Consider the following 14,836-nt stretch of genomic DNA (forward strand, 5'->3'; position numbering starts at 1 on the left):
ATTTGAGTTTTCACGTTTTCTTGTTTTGTTAGTTTGTTCATGTGTACCTTAAAACATTAAAAAGTACCATGGAAAATTACCACGCCGCGTATTGGTCCTCTGATCCGTTTCGCCCTCTTCGGAAGAAGAGGAGGCAACTCGTTACAGTCGTGGAAGTTAGAGTAGCAATGATCCAGAATTTTGCCAGCCCGGGTCGCGCATTCGATATGCTGATAAAATTTAGGGAGCCTTATTAAAATCCCCAGCTACAATAAGAGGCAGCCTCAGGATATGTGGTTTACATAGACTCCAATGAAGTTCTTTCAGAGCTGTCGAGGTGTCTGCTAAGGCTATGATTATAATCAAAGAGAATTATCTTGGTAGATAATGCGGTCGGAATTTGATTCTAAGGAATTGTAGGTCAGATGATCAAAAGGACTTGATTTCCTGTATGTTGTTATGATCACACCACAACTCGTTAATCATAAGGCATACACCCCCACCCTTCTTCTTACCAGAGATGTTTGTTTCTGTCGGAGCAATGCGTGAAGAAACCGGGTGGCTGTACCGACTCTGATAACGTATCCCGAGTGAGCCATGTTTCCGTGAAACAGAGAATGTTACAATCTCTGATGTCTCTCTGGAAGGTGACCCCAATTTTTTTTTTTTACAAATATAAATACATTTTATATTTGAGATTCTTCAAAGTAGCCACCCTTTGTCTTGATGACAGCGTTGTACACTATTGAGACTTGTTCTAATCATAGTCGCACACCTCATGTAACAAAATGCCGCCAGAAGAAATGTCAGCGGTTTTACGGGCGCCCCACCAATTGTGCTATTATGTGGGGGGTTTTCACATTATTTGTAACTTATTTTGTACATAATGTTTCTGTAACCGTATCTTACAGCAGAAAAGAGTTTCTGGATATCAGGACAGCGATGACTCACCTCATTTTAGACCAAGATTTTTTCAACAACAAGCAAGACTCACATGATATTCTCCAAACACCTGGCAGGGCCGACATTCCAGTTATTCGCAAGAGGAAGCGAAGCAGGTACAGAGGACGACTAGCTGGATGCCTTGTCAGGACACGCAGAAGGCAAGTAGGAAAGCTGCCGTAAATATTACTCGTCAACATGCAATCATTGGACAATAAATTAGACGAGGTACGATCACGAATATCCTACCAATGGGACATCAAACTGTAATATCCTATGTTTCACGGAATCGTGGCTGAATGACGACATGGATATTCAGCTAGCGGTATATACACTGCACCGGCAGGATAGTAAAGCACACTCCGGTAAGACGAGGGGGGCGGTCTGTGCATATTTGTAAACAACAGCTGGTGCACGAAATCTAAGGAAGTCTAGATTTTGCTCGCCTGAAGTAGAGTATATTGTGATAAATTGCAGTCCACACTACTTGCCTAGATAGTTCTCAGCTATACTTTTCGTGGCTGTTTATTTACCACCACAAACAGATGCTGGCACTAAGACCACACTCAGTCAGCTGTATAAGGAAAAAAGCAAACAGGAAACCACTCACCCATAGGCAGCGCGCCTAGTGGCCGGAGACTTTAATGCAGGGAAACTTAAATTAGTTCTACCAAATCTCTATCAACATGTTAAATGTGCAACCAGAGGGAAAAAAATGCTAGATCACCTGTACTCCACACACAGAGTACAATGCTCTCCCTCACCCTCCACTTGGTAAATCCGACCACAACTCTATCCTCCTGATTCCTGCTTAAAAGCTAAAATTAAAGCAGGTAGCACCAGTGACTCGGTCTATAAAAAAGTGGTCAGATGAAGCAGATGCTAAACTATAGGACTGTTTTGCTATCACAGACTGGAACATGTTCCGAGATTCTTCCGATGACATTGAGGAATACACCACATTAGTCACTGGCAATATCAATAAGTGCATCGAAGACGTCGTCCCCACAGTGACTATACGTACATTCCCCAACCAGAAGCCATAGATTACAGGCAACATTCTCACTGAGCTAAATGGTAGAGCTGCCGCTTTCAAGGTGCGGGACTCTAACCAGGCAGCTTACAAGAAATCTCGCTATGCCCTGCGACAAACCATCAAACAGGCAAAGCATTAATACAGGGCTAAGACTGAATCATACTACACCGGTTCCGACGCTTGTCGGATGTGGCAGGGCTTGCAAACTATTAGAAACTACAAAGAGAAGCACAGCCGCGAGCTGCCCAGTGACACGAGCCCACCAGACGAGCTAAATCACTTCTATGCTCGCTTCGAGGCAAGCAACACTGAGGCATGCATGAGAGCATCAGCTGTTATGGACGACTGTGTGATCACACTCTCCGTAGCCGATGTGAGTAAGAGCTTTAAATAGGTCAACATACACAAGGCTGCGGGGCCAGACGGATTACCAGGACGTGTGCTCCGGGCATGTGCTGACCAACTGGCAGGTGTCTTCACTCACATTTTCAACATGTCCCTGATTGAGTCTGTAATATCAACATGTTTCAAGCAGACCACCATAGTCCCTGTGCCCAAGAACACAAAGGCAACCTGCCTAAATGACTACAGACCTGTAGCACTCACGTCCATAGACATGAAGTGCTTTCTTTGAAAGGCTGGTAATGGCTCACATCAACACCATTATCCCAGAAACGCTAGACCCACTCCAATTTGCATACCACCGAAACAGATCCACAGATGATGCAATCTCCATTGCACTCCACACTGCCTTTTCCCACCTGGACAAAAGGAACACCTATGTGAGAATGCTATTCATTGACGACAGCTCAGCGTTCAACACCATTGTACCCTCAAAGCTCATCACTAACCTAAGGAACCTGGGACTTAACACCTCACTCTGCAACTGGATCCTGGACTTCCTGACGGGCCGCCCCCAGGTGGTGAGGGTAGATAGCAACACATCTGCCACGCTGATCCTCAACCCTGGAGCTTCCCAGGGGTGCGTGCTCAGTCCCCTCCTGTACTCCCTTGTTCACCCACGACTGCAAGGCCAGGCACGACTCCAACACCATCATTAACTTTGCAGATGACACAAGTGGTAGGCCTGATCACCAACAACGACGAGACCGCTTATAGGGAGGAGGTCGGAGACCTGGCCGGGTGGTGCCAGAATAACAACCTATCCCTCAACGTAACCAAGACTAAGGAGATGATTGTGGACTACAGGATAAGGAGCACCGAGCACGCCCCCATTCTCATCGACAGGGCTGGAGTGGAGCAGGTTGAGAACTTCAAGTTCCTTGTTTTCCACATCACCAACAAACTAACATGGTCCAAACACACCAAGACAGTCGTGAAGATGGCACGACAAAGCCTATTCCCCCGTCAGGAAACAAAAAAGATTTGGCATGGGTCCTGAGATCCTCAAAAGGTTCTACAGGTGCAACATCGAGAGCATCCTGACCGGTTGCATCACTGCCTGTTAAGACAATTGTTCGACGGCAAGGCACTTCAGAGGGCAGTGCGTACGGCCCAGTACATCACTGGGGCAAAGTTGCATGCCATCCAGGACCTCTACACCAGGCGGTGTCAGAGGAAGGCCCTAACAATTGTCAAAGACCCCAGCCACAGAATGTTCTCTCTACTACCGCATGGTAAGGGGTACCGGAGTGCCAAGTCTTGGACAAAAAGGCTTCTCAACAGTTTTTACCCCCAAGCCATAAGACTCCTGAACAGGTAACCAAATGGTTACAGACTATTTGCATTGTGTGCCCCCCTCCCTATTTTACGCTGCTGCTACTCTCCGTTTATCATATATGCATAGTCACTTTAACTATACATTCATGTACATACTACCTCAATTGACCTGACCAACCAGTGCTCCCACACATTGGCTAACCGGGCTATCTGCATTGTGTCCCACCACCCGCCAACCCCTCTTTTTATGCTCCTGCTACTCTCTGTTCATCATATATGCATAGTCACTTTAACCATACCTAAATGTACATATTACCTCAATAAGCCTGACTAACCGGTGTCTGCATATAGCCTTGCTACTTTTATTTTCAAATGTCTTTTTACTGTTGTTTTATTTCTTTACTTACCTACACACACACACACACACCTTTTTTTTGCACTATTGGTTAGAGCCTGTAAGTAAGCATTTCACTGTAAGGTCTACCTACACCTGTTGTATTCGGCGCACGTGACAAATAAACTTTGATTTGATGTAGCCTGGCCCATATGTTTTAATAAGGTTTGTATCACAACGAAAGTGGCCAAATAACTTAAAATTAAGCACATTAATCAGCTTTACAAGGGGTGTAGAGCCTAATTGGCATATATAAACAGCGCGTGAGTTAAGTTTAGGGAAGTTCATTTTCACCATAAACAAGCACCTTTATAATAAAAGCATTACACGCATGTCACGTGTGCTCCCTCTCCGGCCTCTAGGCCACCAGGCTGCTCATTATGGCGCACACTTGTCACCATCATGACATGCACCTGTGCGTCATCACTCACCTGGACTCCATCACTTCCTTGATTACCTGCCCTATACAGTTGAAGTTGGACGTTTATATACACCCAAGCCAAATATTTTTAAAACAGTTTTTCACAATTCCTGACATATAATCCGAGTAAAAATCCCCCGTCCTTAGGTCAGTTAGGATCACCATTTTATTTTAAGAACGTGAAATGTCAGAATAATAGTAGAGAATGATTTATTTCAGCATTTCTTTCTTTCATCACATTCCCAGTGGGTCAGAAGTTTACATACACTCAATTAGTATTTGGTAGCATTGCCTTTGAATTGTTTAACTTGGGTCAAAAGTATCGGGTAGCCTTCCACAAGCTTCCCACAAAAAGTTGTGAATTTTGGCCCATTCCTCCTGACAGAGCTGGTGTAACTGAGTCAGGTTCGTAGGCCTCCTTGCTCGCACTTGCTTTTTCAGTTCTGCCCACAAATTTTCTATAGGATTGAGGTCAGGGCTTTGTGATGGCCACTCCAATACCTTGACTTTGTTGTCCTTAAGCCATTTTGCCACAACTTTGGAAGTATGCTTGCGGTCATTGTCCATTTGGAAGACCCATTTGCAACCAAGCTTTAACTTCCTGACTGATGTCTTGAGATGTTGCTTCAATACATCCACATAGTTTTCCTTACCTCATGATGCCATCTATTTCGTGAAGTGCACCAGTCCCTCCTGCAGCAAAGCACCCCCACAACATGATCCCCCGTGCTTCATGGTTGGGATGGTGTTCTTCGGCTTGCAAGCCTCCCCCTTTTCCTCCAAACATAACGATGGTCATTATGGCCAAACAGTTCTATTTTTTTTTCATCAGACCAGAGGACATCTCTCCAAAATGTACAATCCCAATGTGCAGTTGCAAACCATAGTCTTTTTTTAATGGCGGTTTTGGAGCAGTGGCTTCTTCCTTGCTGAGCGGCCTTTCAGGTTATGTCGATATAGGACTCGTTATACTGTGGATATATACTTTTGTACCTGTTTCCTCCAGCATCTTCACAAGGTCCTTTGCTATTGTTCTGGGATTGAGTTGCACTTTTCGCACCAAAGTACGTTAATCCCTAGGAGACAGAACGTTTCTCCTTCCTGAGCGGTATGACGGTGTGGTCCCATGGTATTTATACTTGCGTACAATTGTTTGTACAGATGAACGTGGTACCTTCAGGCGTTTGGAAATTGCTCCCAAGGATGAACCAGACTTGTGGAGGTCTAAAGGTCTTGGCTGATTTATTTGGATATTCCCATGAGAGTCAATGAGTTTGAAGGTAGGCCTTGAAATACATCCACAGGTACTTTATTTGTTTTTAATTTGTTTACCTTTTTTATTTCACCTTTATTTAACCAAGTAAGCTAGTTGAGAACAAGTTCTCATTTACAACTGCGACCTGACCAAGATAAAGCAAAGCAGTGCGACACAAACAACAACAGAGTTACACATGGAATAAACAAGCGTACAGTCAATAACACAATAGAAAAAAAGAACATCTATACATCGTATGCAAATGGCGTGAGGAGGTAAGGCAATAAATAGGCCATAGTAGCAAAGTAATTACAATTTAGCAGATTAACACTGGAGTGATAGATGAGCAGATGATGTACAAGTAGTGAAACTGGTGTTCAAAAGAGCAGAAAAGTAAATAAAAACAATATGGGGATGAGGTAGGTAGATTGGGTGGGCTATTTACAGGTGATGGACTATGTACAGCTGCATCGATCGGTTATGTCATGGCTGTCGTAAGAACAGGACCAAGGCGCAGCGGATGTTGAATTCCACATAATTAATTCAAAGAGAAACTTAAACAAAACATATCAATAAACGAACAGCTAAACGTGACTACGTGGTGCACATGCACAAACAAAAAACAATATAACACAAACACAGGTGGGGAAAATAGCTACTTAAATATGATCCCCAATTAGAGACAACGATTACCAGCTGCCTCTAATTGGGAATCAAACAAAACACCAACATAGAAAATATAACCTAGAACCCTGAACTACTACACCATAGAGAAACAAGGGCTTTCTATGGTCAGGGCGTGACAGTACCCCCCGGCCCCCCCCAAAGGTGCGGACTCCGGCTGCAAAACCTGAAATCAAATTGGGGGGTTAGGGGGGTGACAACTGTCGGCTCCGGTGCGGGTAGTAGCCCCCCAAGACCCTGGATCCGACCATGGTGCCGGGCTGAACGCCGAGCCTGGACTGGGCACCGGCGCAGAGGAAGGCTCCCGCCTTGGAGCTGGGCTTGCGCCGCCGTGCCTGGACTGGGCATCGGTGCAGAGAAAGGCTCCTGCCCTGGAGCGGAACTGAACACTGTGCCTGGACTGGGCACCGGCACAGAGGAAGGCTCCTGCCATGTAGTGGGACTGGACACCGTGCCTGGACTGGGCACGGCGCAGAGGAAGGCTCCTGCCCTGAAGCTGGACGCCTTTCTTGGAAGCCCCGGACCGTTGACCGTCGCTGGAGGTTCCGGACCGTGGACCGTCGCAGGAGGTTCCGGACCGTGGACCGTCGCCGGAAGCCCTGGACCGGGGACCGTCGCCGGAAGCTCTGGACTGTGAACCGTCGCCGGAAGCTCTGGACTGTGAACCGTCGCCGGAAGCTCTGGACTGTGAACCGTCGCCGGAAGCTCTGGACTGTGAACCGTCGCCGGAAGCTCTGGACTGGGAACCGTCACCGGAAGCTCTGGACTGTGAATGCGCACTGGAGGCCTAGTGCGTTGAGCCGGTACAGGTTGCACCGGACTGGTGAAACGCACTTCCGGGCGAGTGCTGGGAGAAGGCACAGGACGTACCGGACTGGGGAGGGGCACTGGAGTCCAGATGTGTGGAGCCGGTACAGGTTTCACCAGACTGCTAACCGGATCCTCTGGTCGAATGTTGAGCAGAACACACTTGCACAACATCTCTCTCTCTCAACTTCTCCATCGTCTCCCTGACGGTCTCTGGCTCTTTAGGGAGAGTGCGGGGAGCTGGTACAGGACGTACCCGACTGGGGACACGCACTTCAGGACGAGTGCGCTGCAGCATTCTCATCGCTACCACCTCTCTCCGGAATCTTTCATCGAATCCCTCCTCCGACTCCCACACAGGCTCTGGCACTCTCCTCTGCTCAACCACCAGCTCCATGTGCCTCCCCCCCAAAAATCTTGGGGTTTCTTTGGCAGAGGACTGACGACACACTCCTCATGGCGAGTGCGAGGAACCGGCACAGGACATACCGGGCTGAGGAGGCGCACTGGAGATCTGGTGCGTGGAGCCGTCACATATGGCACCGGACTGATGACCCGCTCTTAAGCACGCTTGATCTGCCACATACTCCTAACCAACTTCATTCTCCGGTATCCTTCCTCACACTGTTCCATCGAATCCCATGCGGGCTCTGGCACTCTCCTTGGGTCCACTGACCACTTCTCCATCGCCTGCTCCATGTGCTCTGGCTCTTCCCGCAGCTTAGCCGGCCACCCCTTGTGCTCCCCCCCAAAAATCTTGGGGTTGTCCTTGGGCTTTCTGTAAACGAGAACCCTGGCGTCATTGCTGTCCTCCATTATTACCTTCCATCTGCCACCAAGGAAGGGTCTCACATCCACCCATCACTTATTCCCATGTCCAAAACTCCTTTACCTCGTGGATACGCTGCTTGGTCCTCTTTTGGTGGGATATTCTGTCACGGCTGTCGTTCCACAAATTTAATTCAAAGAGAAACTTAAACAAACCAAAAAATATCAATAAACGAACAACTAAACATGACTATGTGGTGCACAAACACAAAACAATATCCCACAAACACAGGTGGGAAAAACAGCTACTTAAATATGATCCCCAATTAGAGACAACCATTACCAGCTGCCTCTAATTGGGAATCATACAAAACACCAACATAGAAAATATAAACTAGAACACAACATAGAAATTATAAACTAGAATACCCCCTAGTCACGCCCTGACCTACTACACCATAGAGACACAAGGGCTCTCTATGGTCAGGGCGTGACAGGTTAGCTGTTTAAAGTTAGTGAGGGAAATGTAAGTCTCCAGGTTCAGCAATTTTTGCAATTCGTTCCAGTCACTGGCAGCAGAGAACTGGAAAGAAAGGTGGCCAAATGAGATGTTGGCTTTAGTACACCCCCAATTGACTCAAATGATGTCAGAAGATCAGAAGCTTCTAAAGTCATGACATCATTTTCTGGAATTTTCCAAGCTGTTTAAAGGCACAGTCAACTTAGTGTATGTAAATTTCTGATCCACTGGAATTGTGATACAGTGAATTAGTGAAATAATCTGTCTGTAAACAATTGTTGGAAAAATTACTTGTGTCATGCACAAAGTAGATGTCCTAACCAACTTTCCAAAACTATAGTATGTTAACAAGAAATTTGTGGAGTGGTTGAAAAACGAGTTGAAGTGGAGTGACTCCAACCTAAGTGTATGTAAACTTCTGACTGCAACTGTATATGTCACTCCCTTTGGTTCCTTCCCCAGGCGTCATTGTTTCTGTTTCCTGCCTGTGCGTTGTTCCATGTTTCTTGCTTTGTATTATGTTTAATTTATTAATTAAAACACTCACTCTCTCAACTTGCTTCCTGACTCTCAGAGCACAGTTACAGCATAATTGCATTTGTGGTTTTCCGCTAAAGGAACATTCGCGCTTATAGCCTACTACTCTGTGCGCATTGCTACGCTTATAATGTGAGGAAATAGCCTAATAGTTTATCATAATTTAAAGCTAAACATTCTGATCTGTTGCATTGCATACAAAAGTTGTTGTTGATGCTAGTGGTTGTATTAATTTGGGATCTATTGCATCCCACAACTGGAATATTTATTTCTCGCACAGAATAGGTTGCGTCCCTTATGTGTCTGCCTTAACATGCTGACCAAACCGCTCGCCTGCGCATATTCATTTTGTACCCCCACACCAGACATGATTAGGACATACAGCTTAAATATCAAAACAAACTCTGAACCAATTATATTAATTTGGGGACAGGTCGAAAAGCATTAAACATTCATGGGCAATTTAGGAGATGCTAAATGTGTGTATGGTAATTCACGGTCAATTACCCTAAAGCCGTTATTTTCTTGACAATCACCAGCTGACGAAAGTTCGTGACCACAGCCGTAGTGGAGACCCTAGGAACCTCAAGAGTTAATCCATCCTGTGAACAGGTTAGGCAACTCAGGTGTCTATACTTCAACAGCAAAGTTAGGAAAAACAGAAGTTTATGAAATAGGGCCGAATCTATGAGAGAGTAATCTATGAGTCTTTAGCGAAATCCAGCCAACCTTTTGACACAGGATGCAGTGATTATAAAACCTGTCACCTGAAACAAAGTGAAGGGCACTATGGTAGATGGCATCTAAAGGTTTAAGAGCTAGAGTAGCTGCACGTTGATAAATAGTATCACAATGATCAAGAACAGATAAAGGTTGACTGAATAATCTGCTTCCTACAGCTAAGAGATAGGCGCGATCTGTTTCTGTAGAAAAAGCTAACTGTAAATCCTAGGTCCTTATTAACCAGCTCATCTATTTGTTTTTTAAATGTCACATTCATATCAATCCAAATGCCCAAGTATTTATATGTGGGAACATGTTCGATTGGAGAACCATCAAATGAGTGAACGTGTAGTTCATCTGAAACATTTTTAAAAGAGCTTGAAAACAACATTTGTTTCATTTCGCCCATATTAAGCACAAGTAAAATTAGTAAGAGATTCCTGCATAAGTATAAAATCTGACTCTAGTTGACACAGCTTGATCAACAATCAGGCCAATAGCATACATAATAGTATCATCAGCATATAGATGAAGTTGAACATTTTTAACAGATTTAACAGATACACCTTTATGTACTTCCAGAAATTCAGACTTAACGCCATCATTAAAGATGGCCTGATTTCTGTCACTAAGATAATCATGAAAGAAAAATCAAGTTCACCAGGCCAATCGAGGACAACTTGTTCAATAAAATAGCATTATCAACAGTATCAAAAGCAGAGCTTTTCCACAAACAAAGCAGTACATTTCATTTTAGTGTCTAAAGCATTGACAAGATCATTAGCAACTAAAGTGGTTGCTGTAATAGTGCTATGCCCAGGCCAAAACCCTGATTGGTTTACAAGCAAAATACATTTCTCAGATAAAAAAGTGCAAAGTTGTACATTTACCAAGGATTCAAGATTCTTCGCTAGACAAGGAAGCCTTGAAATGGGGCGATAATTATTAAGATCACTAATATCCCCGCCCTTATGGAGTGGCAGCACAAGAGCTGATTTCTATACTTTTGGAAAATTTCCTGATAAATGTTGAATAAAAAAATGTGGGTTATTGGGCCAACAATGATGGGCACTGCACACTTAAGCAGACCGGAATCTAATTGGTCGGCCCCTGTGGATTTCTTGTTGTCTGTTGCTAACAAAGCATAATCTCTTTCATGAATGACTTCTGTTAATTCCAGATTGTACCAGGCATTCGACTACCTTTAATCCTGAAATTTTTTAAGGGAGCCTGATTATCCACTATAGTATTAAAGACATGTGCAAATAGGCTCAAAGCTAAATCATGTTCAGGGATAGCTGAAATACAATCAAGTTCAATAAATGCGCTCCTGAGTGGCGCAGCGGTCGAGAGGCCTCACTACAGACCTTGCTTCGATCCTGGGCTGTCTCACAACTGGCCATGATCAGGAGTCCCATAGGGCGGTGCACAATTGGCCCAGTGTCGTCCTGGTTAGGGTTTGGCCGGTGTAGGCAGTCATTGTAAATAAGAATTTGTTCTTAACTGACTTACCTAGTTAAATAAAGGTTCAATAAAAATAAAATAAACATATTTATCTGGTGATATCATTAAAATAAGATCAATCAGAGTTTACTTTGAAGGATCTTTAGGGTTGGGCAGTGTAGGCTTAGTCACCAGCTGGTTAGGTTTAGATATCATTACACGTCTTTTAGATTGTCTGAAGATTGCATTTCTCATTCACCAGGATAATAACTTCTGATTTAATAGAATACAACATACTAGATAACTCCTGACAAATCTGACAGAGTTGATATTTTACAGAGTTGACAAACATGACATTTTTCTTCATCATTCAAGTGGTATACATACAATAATAGCACTTTTTTCCCCCTCAGTTGCTTTATGACTCTAGAACATAATTAAATGTAAAATATTTTCTGGCAGATGGAGTTGACAGTTTATGGTTGTGACCATGGTAATTCCAATATTGTTTGTTTCAATCTATCAAAAGTAGAGAACTTTACAGACCATGGTTACACTACATGTAGTGAGGACATGAATAAGGGGTCCTTATGGTATAGATGGCCTTGCTCATTACTGATTCATTTAGGATTTTAGACAAATCTGACGAAGCTGACCAAATCTCTGGACACATCTTTTAGGAATCACAGTTTTGAGCAAAGTATTATTTAAAGTCACAGAGGGCTATTGCAAGAAACAACATAATACCCCTTTTCAATTTACTTCCATTATTGCCTGTTTTTAGAATTTTAAACACTTTTTTGGAGAGTTTGAAATTGGGATCTGCTCCAGACAAGGGCATTTCCAGGCATAGAGACGACATAATGAATAATATTGAAAGTATTATTTTGAAAATTGCACTAAATGCAAATTTTAAGCTCAAATAATGCAACAAAATAAACCGTTTGAACTCTAAAAATAACGTGTCCCTGCCGGACAAGGATTATCCTGACTTTCAAGAATCCCTAAACTAATTTCCTGCTATTCTAAATATTTTGCCAGGGGCGCAACTTTCACTGGGGACTGTGGGGACATGTCCCCCCCCCACATTCTGACATTTTATTTTTGTCCCCCCCCCCAGTTTTATCATTGGAATGTGATACAAAAAGAGGGAACGGTGTGCTTTAGGACCATGCGTACGCCTCCAAGCGGTCGGGTAGGTGTTTTGGAGTGCATGTCCCCCCCACTTCTAAACCCACAGTTGAGGCCCTGCATTTTGCCACGAGGCTGAGAAGATTTTTACATTTTAAAGCTAACTTCATATAATTCGAAAAAATAAATGCATGGCTCATGACATGTTCATATGCTATCTGGGGGGGCCGGCCTCCCCAGTATGTATCAGAATTCAGGGGTAGGCACTTTTGCACGTGTATGCTAGTTTACTTATTCTCTGATAATTAAATAATTTCTGCATTAACAGTAATTTGTGTCTTATCTCTTAGTAGTTTTTTCTTTAGGTAACACGTTTGTTTTGGCATAGAGTAGTAGCCTTCACTGCGAAAAGTATTAAGGAAAAAGGAAAGATGAACTTCCCAGCGGGTTAGGATGGGTAACTTGGCTACTGATTTCAATACTTTTCACAGTAATACAAAATTCAAAAGGCACTCGCACCTGCAAAAAATATTGCTCAGATGTGCATGGCAACAGTTGAACAAGATGAAGGAAAAAGGAAACCTCACACTGCTCTTGATAGTATCACTGATACCTCACGGCCTTCGTCAGATACGTAAGCTTATTAAATATCAGTGATACTATCAAGAGCAGTGTGCGGTTTCCTTTTTCCTTCATCTTGGTCAACTGTTGCCATGCACGTGCAAAAAAGATTGCTCAGATGTGCGAGTGCCTTTTAAATGTTTTATTACTGTGAAAAGTATTGAAATCAGTAGCCAAGTTACCCATCCTAACCCGCTGGGAAGTTCATCCTTCCAAGAAGCGCCTGGTCATTCTGTGGCAGTATGGCAACATCATCAGAGTGAACGAACAAGCTCAAGATTAGGTTTCTGTTCAGCTGTTTTGTCTAGATCAACATAGGTTGGAATGAGCAAGTGTGAAGAGAAGAGAGGAAAGGGGTGGGTGGAAAGGGTGCAAAAAAACGTTTTATTCAGAACTTCTGGGTCTGCAAGGTGAAATAAGAAGAACCATATCATTGATGACATATCAAAACCGATTTGCTTCTTTTTATATTCATTTGGATTTTTTTTTTTTTTTTTTTAAAGAGTAGGCAATGTAGCCTACTATATATATAATCGTGTGTTGAAAACAGTTGGCAGGCTTAAAACGGTTTTACCTCTGACGTCTTATCATTAAATTGAATGGCAGAAAATAAGTAATGTTTCTAATAATCCAATATATTGTTTACCTATAAAGACTGTGCTTTAGGCTTGAGTTTTACAGCAACCATGTCCTGAAGATAGCCTCCATGGACAGGGACGTGGGAAAATCACGTTGGAGGCACTACAAGTTCCAAGAAGCAGACGACGACACTAAATTAAACGTTTGTAATCACATATCATTTTCCATGTATAACCATATTACGCACCTTAGAGCCAAATTTAGCTTTTACAAGGATAGGATTCCTCTCACTCAATCGAATTGTGGGCTCACGGATGGGATATCGGAAGGCACAAGACTAATTCACTCACTGCATTTCCACCTGTCGGCACATGCGCGTAACTAACGAATCTTTAATCTACTCTGGTTTTGTGCATTTACATACAATTTTTGGTTTCTTCCAGGCCACTAATCCGGGTCGTTTATTCGACGAGGAAAATATAGCCTACCTTGTAAAAAAAATATGCACTAGTCATTCATGAGAAGAAGGCAATGTAAGGAATAACAAATCCGAAAAATGTAAGGTAAAACATATGAGTGTAACCTAGCCTACATATTGACACATATTGACATTCAAACATAGCACACAAACTGTAGCCGATAGTCTACGTTCAGAACCAGAACGAACCAGCTTGGTCTAGGAAACATTGCACGACTCTCCACATTCTAAGTAGGTCGACATATTTCAAGGAGTACCTGTCACACAGAGAACTGCATGTCATTGCTAAATAAACCCATGTCTTCCATAAATGCTGACGGTTTAAGCCGACTGAGTTCCACCGATGACCGACTGGACCGAGTGTGGGAACTTCGAAGTGTCAAAAAGTTTTGACGTGATGATCCTACCTGAAACAACTCTCCGGTTTCATTCAAGACACTACCGCGTCAGCAACAGCTGTCTTGGAGCCTGCACTAGCCTCCAAAAGGAGAGAATTAAGTCTTCAGTAAAAAGGCTTGAAGGAAGGCGAATTTCTGTGGAGTTTGAGTTCTGTGGAAATCTATTTATTTTCCTGGGCAAGGTAAAAAAAAAAAAATCTCCACCGCTCTCTGCTCTGTTTTGTGGCGTGCTGGTCCATGCAATTCGGGATCCTTGGGACGTCCCTACCCATTGAAGTTGAAATGTAAAATGGTTAAGGTAAGGGATAGGTAAGGGTTATGGTTAAGGTTAGGGTAGGGGTTAAGGTTCGGGTTTAGAATAAGAACGTCCCAAGGTTACCGGATAGCACTGACAATTCAGAACTATGTAAAGACCCAGGTCACACTGTTCTAGAATATCA

The sequence above is a fragment of the Oncorhynchus keta genome, chromosome 3 (genome assembly GCF_023373465.1).
Source record: "Oncorhynchus keta strain PuntledgeMale-10-30-2019 chromosome 3, Oket_V2, whole genome shotgun sequence".
NCBI classification, from domain to species: Eukaryota; Metazoa; Chordata; class Actinopteri; order Salmoniformes; family Salmonidae; genus Oncorhynchus; species Oncorhynchus keta.